The sequence below is a fragment of the Biomphalaria glabrata genome, chromosome 14 (assembly GCF_947242115.1).
Source record: "Biomphalaria glabrata chromosome 14, xgBioGlab47.1, whole genome shotgun sequence".
NCBI classification, from domain to species: domain Eukaryota; kingdom Metazoa; phylum Mollusca; class Gastropoda; family Planorbidae; genus Biomphalaria; species Biomphalaria glabrata.
This window is the reverse complement of record NC_074724.1, coordinates 32,809,738-32,816,045: the sequence shown is the minus strand read 5'-3', so window position 1 is coordinate 32,816,045 and position 6,308 is coordinate 32,809,738.

Below are 6,308 nucleotides of genomic sequence, written 5' to 3'. Positions count from 1 at the left end.
TAATCGAAAGGATTTAGACCTAGATCTAATTTTAAGAAATACATTTTGCGCAGATAGTTTTTTACTTTGACACATGAGAATACAAAAGAAGATCCACCGTATATTACAAAAACAAAACAGAACAGAAAAACAAAAGCACAGCAAAGTGTGACTGAATCATTGGTGGGAATTTTATAAAGATAACTTCATAATGAAGTTACAATAATGTTCAATATATCGAAAGTAGGGAGTGACACCCGTTTGCAACTAATATTTATTAATTGTAATTTATTAACGCATACTTATTAATATCATCATTATTAAACTTACTTGTCATATTTCATAATAGTAACAGTTGCGTCTGTACTGTACTCATCTCTATCTAGCGTAAACTTTTTTTTTCAGTACACCAAATCCACAAAATCGTATTGTAACGAATCCTAATGGAATCATTGATGTAGTCAGTTGTAGTCATCTGGATTATTTCATTGTCACTAAGTGACCTATTTGCTTCTTGTAATAACCTAAGATTATAGCTTCCTGTTTATGCTTTTATCAACCATACATATGGCTTACCTTGTAATCAATGTTTTTTTTTTCAGTATTAATGCTTACATTTCATTTATGGCCGCATTTAGCTGACTTTAAGAAAGCATTTCTCCCAAATTGGTAAATTTAATAAAATAATCACAAACATAAATACTTCGGAATGGAATCAGAAAGAATTGAATGCCAAATAAATAGGATGCAAAATAAAATGTAATGTTGGTATTTTGTTAATATCTTTTTTTTACCCATTAAAATTTGTTACACATTTGTTTGTTAAATATTACAGTTTAACTGATTATTATATATTATATCATTCATCATAATTGTTTTAGGTATTTTAGGTATTTTTATTTTGTGAGTGTCTTTATTCGTTGAAAAATAAAAACTAATAAAAATTTAAAGAAAGATCCCAAAATGGTTACACGCAGATAACTTCTTTTTGAAGTATGGGGCAGGTGTAAAAAAAAAAAGGTGAATGGATGGTAGACTAGCACCTGATAACACCAATGTACTATTCTTTGTATTGTGCGTATTTGTACTACCATTTATCAATATCTAAAGAGAGAACGAGAGTGTGAAAGAAATATAGAGATTTTCTTTACGATTTGAATAGACAGAGAGAGGTAGAGAGAGAGAAAGAGAAAAAATAGAGAGATTTTTCTTTATGATTTGAATGAGAGAGAAAGAGAGAGAGAGAGAAAGAGAAAAAATAGAGAGATTTTTCTTTATGATTTGAATAGACAGAGAGAGAGAGAGAGAGAAAGAGAAAAAATAGAGAGATTTTTCTTTACGATTTGAATAGACAGAGAGAGAGAGAGAGAGGGAGGGAAAGAGAGAAAGAGAAAAAATAGAAAGATTTTTCTTTATGATTTGAATGAGAGAGAAAGAGAGAAAGAAATAGAGAGATTTTCTTAATTATTTTAGGAAATCTCATTTTAACTCGTACCTTTGTGGAAAAAAAATCTTCTGGATTGGGGCGCCATGAGCGAAACCTGGGCACCGATCTCGAAAATGAAGTTTCGACTTAAATAGAGATATTGTAATACAGTTTAATTAATGTGTACCATGTAACATAACAAAATGATTACAAATCATAATAAAGAAATTACTTAGCAGCATACTTGAACAAGATGTAATTATTTGACTCAGACATCCTCCACGAGATTCAATTGTTAATGTACAAACTCCAAGAGCTTGGAGCCAGTGAACATTACTAACTCTGTTATATGGCCTGATATCTACCGTCTAGAGCAGTTATTCCCAAAGTAGCCTAAGCATACATCTAGGGATCTACAACAACTACCAATGGATCTACAAGACTAAAAGAACCACTAATCAAGAGGTTGTGCACATCAGAAAACACCACAAAACAGGCTCCGGACTGGAACCTACAAAGGGGGAGGAGAGGGGGGGAGTGAGAAAGGCTGGACAACCAAAGAACTCAAATTGGAGACCGTTAGGCCAAGAAAGAAAAGATGGCAGGATGGACAGGAACACAACTTGTAGGTGAATAGCCCGGAGGAATTACTGATACAGCCTTATGCTCCACTGGGAGACTATAGGACCAAGTCGAGGGAAGAGGTTACACACCAAATAGCAACATGGTTTGGGTTACAGTAGTTTGAGCGCAGCTTCAGCTCCAGCACTCAGATAGGTTCAAGTGTAAATGAATCCTTTATCATGCAAATGCGTTAGACCAGTCAGACTTGCAGAATTTTGTCTTTAGATCATTGTATCTTTAGCATAGGAGGAACAAACATACACATGTGTTTACTGACTTTTAGATAGGTCATTGTTTAGCATAGTAATTTTCAGACAGTCTATTTAATTGTTCTTCTTGCAACTTTACAAAAAATAGTTCAAGGCCTAAAGAAACAGTTCAATGTCTAACGAAACAGTTCGATGTCTAAAGAAACAGTTCAATGTCTAACGAAACAGTTCCATGTCTAAAGGAACAGTTCAATATCTCAAGAAACAGTTCAATGTCTAAAAAAAAAAGTTCAATGTTTCTCAACAAGCAGAAAGTGTATGTGTTCAGTTCATTGAGGAATAATTATGCTAATAAGATTCACTCTTATGCATTGATCGTATCAATTTTGCTGATTACTTTCCACATTACCTTCTTGGTAATTATTTACTGGAGAAAGGTAAAAAAAAGAGTAATTGAGAGTGAGAAAAAAAAGAGAGAAACTAAGAGAAAGAGATAGTAAATAATACAAAAAAAAAAGACAGAGAAAAAATAAGAGAAAGTGAGCGATTGTACAGAACGTAATTATAACTTACAAAATATTCCTTCACACAGACAAGAAATAACGGAAATCACTTAACCAATGCAAAGTTTTAGATAGAACCTTTTTTTTTTCTTTTTTTTTTTTTAAAACAGTGAAACCAATAGGCCATTAAAACTATCCATTGTTTAAAAAATGAATATAAGTGAAAAGACCTGGTTTTAGAATTAAACATATACTTCAAATATTGAACTATGATGCAGTGATTGAAGCCATATAAAGCTTAGGAGCTGAAAACATTAACATCTTGTTGACATAAACCATAGTTTTAGTATCATAATATTTCAATTGCTTTTTATTAAACTAAATTTTGTTAGCTCGAAAACTGTGGGTTTAGAGATCGCGCAAATGCATTCATTGTCTGTAGGACTATGTATGCATTAACTGCATTGGTTATTAATTGCGAGAGAAAGTTTTTATAGATAGACAGCTGTATAGACTAGCCGCCTTAATGCACAGCTTTAGTAGTATAAACATATTGTGTTGATTCTTTACAACACTCTGCTTATATAACGAATCCTTTTTATACCAAAAACTGTATAAAAGAAAAATATTTTATTTTTTATTTTAGCCCACCCCTACATCAGAGGTGGGTAAATTAGGTTCCACGGGCAGTTCGTGTCACGTGTTTATGTTTCTTTTCATCTTGTACCAGGACATTGCTTCACAGACTCATCGAGGCAATCAAGTGGAAAGGGGAGAAGATTGGGACAATAGGGAAGAAATGAGAACCCTTCGTTGGGGTACCAAAGGACCAAGTCCATTGCACTTGAAGGGATAGAAGAAAGCCCCTTGAAAAATGTCACAGTCGGCATATTTTTATTCAAGGGGCCGATTTGTATGGCGAACAACTGCAGGGCTGATGTGGCACAGAGAAGGAATGTGGGAGAGTTTTCCCTAGTTGTGCTCGGCTTTCGGCCTCGCTTTTAATTCAATTCAAATTTTAAATAGAGACTTTAAAAAAAATTTTGATATAGACTTAACCAATGCAGAGCCTTAGAAAGAGACTTGATGCAGAGTTTAGAAAGAGACTTAACCAGTGCAGAGTTTTAGATAGAAGCTTAACCAATGCTGAGTTTTAGATAAAGACTTAACCGATGTAAAGTTTTAGCTAGAGACTTAACCGATGCAATGTTGTAGATAGAATTTAAACTCTTAAGAAAAAAAAGAGGTTTGAAGGAACGATACCTACTTGTTACATATTGTAAACATTCAATGTGTTTCAGTGAAATATATTTCAACTTAAAACACATGTAATAAAAATACCTTCTTTTAAATGGACGTTTATAAAACATCTCTTTAATTGAATAGACGCTTTACAACCCATCAATAATACAATATTTCAATGCATTTATATTTATGTAGTACAAATAGTATTCTTAATGTCAACTGTAAAATTTTGATTGCGTAATGTGCATTTTCCCAGTAGACAGTTTTACTGGTTTAAATACCTTTTACTGTGACATAATGGGAAAATGACTATTTTTGATTACTTGTAAAGACAAGAGTGATTCCCCTTACGTAGTTTATATTAGTGCATGTAGACCGTGTTTAGTTGCTATTTGCTCGTGAGTTACCAGCTTGACCACTGGACCTGCGTTGTAAATTGTATTTTTTCTGTTATTGGTCGTGTGTCTTGGGGTAGTCGGGAGAAGTGTGCCCTGCTCTGGAGATCTTTGGGCTAAGTATATCTTGTATTGTATTTTATATAATGTATTAATTAGTAGATATAGCCTCCAATGATTTCCAGGCAGTATATTTTTTCCCTGATGTTCTGCATGCTGGGGTACTCCCAAACGTGACATATTTTTGTAGCCTTGTCTCTGAGGGATTCACCTCTGTATTGAATTATCAGATAGGCTTTACCGAACGGATGTCTATAGGTGGGATTCTATGAAGCTTGTAGGCTCATAAGTTTCCCTGAAGCTTTTCATCATGACTACTTTTTTTCTTTTTTGGCTAAAAGTGTCTGTGTCAGCCTGAAGCCTGCAACCCCAGAGTGGCCAAAAGTGGTCATGTGTTGACCCGAGGCCTGTGACCTTCATTTTTCTACACTGATGTGTGATCTCCTGAATATGACGATAGTGTATATACAGGGCCGCCGCGAGTTTTGTGGCCGCCTGCGTGCAAAATTAAAAAAATGTGCCCCCCCCTTTTTTTTTTAGCAAAAAATATTAAGACTGAGCTTGACACTGTACCTATAGTGCTCTTTGATTTAAATCTATTTTTTGTAGACGATTCCTTTTTATTTCATATTCGCATCGTTGACGTATCCCCATGGCCTCTAAGATGTTTTGTCTTCAATTTTAACTTTGCATTTTTTTTTAAAGAATGTAATGAAAAAGAAAAGAAACTTAATCTTAATTATAACACAGTTTTTAGGTTTTATTTTTCATTTATATTTTTTAACACTATGTATAGAGTCCAAATTTAGGAAATGACATTTCACCAAAAATAATGGTCATTTTGTTTTCCGAAATAGTGTTGTCTACTTAAATTGTAAGCGTTGTAAAAGTTTCTTCATGGAGATAGAAATGAAGATGCGGCAGGTTTTCGCTCAAGTCGGCAAAGGGTTTGATTCCGGACGGGACTCGGCGCTAAGCGTATTCTGGCCTTTTTTTCTTAGTAAGAAGAGAGAATTTTAAAAATGCTTAATGTGCTTTCTTTCAGAACGCACTGTTCATCCTAATAAAAAAAAAAGTCCAGGGCCATATTAAATCTTATAATAAAGAGGCAGCCCTGGCCAATAGTATTGTGCGAGGGACATTCTAGGTAGGCCTACATATTGCGCTCGTACTTCTGTAATGGGCGTGATCTTTTAAAAAAAAAAAATTTCCTGTTAAGAAAGACCTCTCTGTGGTGGACGTTTTTTTTCCCACACAAAAGTATTCACTGACTCGACACTATAATAAAGTGCGATAGAATCGCACTAGCGGAGACGTTTTAAAATGTTTTCTTCAAAGCGTTTAACACCCATATTGTTGCATACGCGCCTCGCAAAAAGCGGTCTACAATTAAAACAAGTTCTTATTAGAAGATAAAACGACATCTCCTACTTAATACATTTTAATTTTCAAACATGTGATTTTACTAATATTCAGATAAGTTACACTGAAAATAAATAAAAAAAATTTCGACGCCCCCTCTCCTTGTTGTTAGTTAGTCGTTGGTTTGTCGCTACAAACAGCTAGTACAATTGAAACAATAAAGCCGTTTTATATTTTTAATAAATAAGCTTTAAATAACTTGAAGAAACTTCTTATGTGAACTTAAACTCAATATAGCCTAACTGTTATTACAATATTCACATATTTAATTTGAGATAGAGATGTGGTATTAATGACATTTACTGATATTTAAGCAAAATCTAGCTCACCACAAAACAACGTCTTTACACTTTCATGTCTCGAGATTGTCTGCCGTTTTACATTTGCATTTCGCTAAATTCATCATACTCAATGCATAACCACCAATCAATCGCTAAACCTCTTC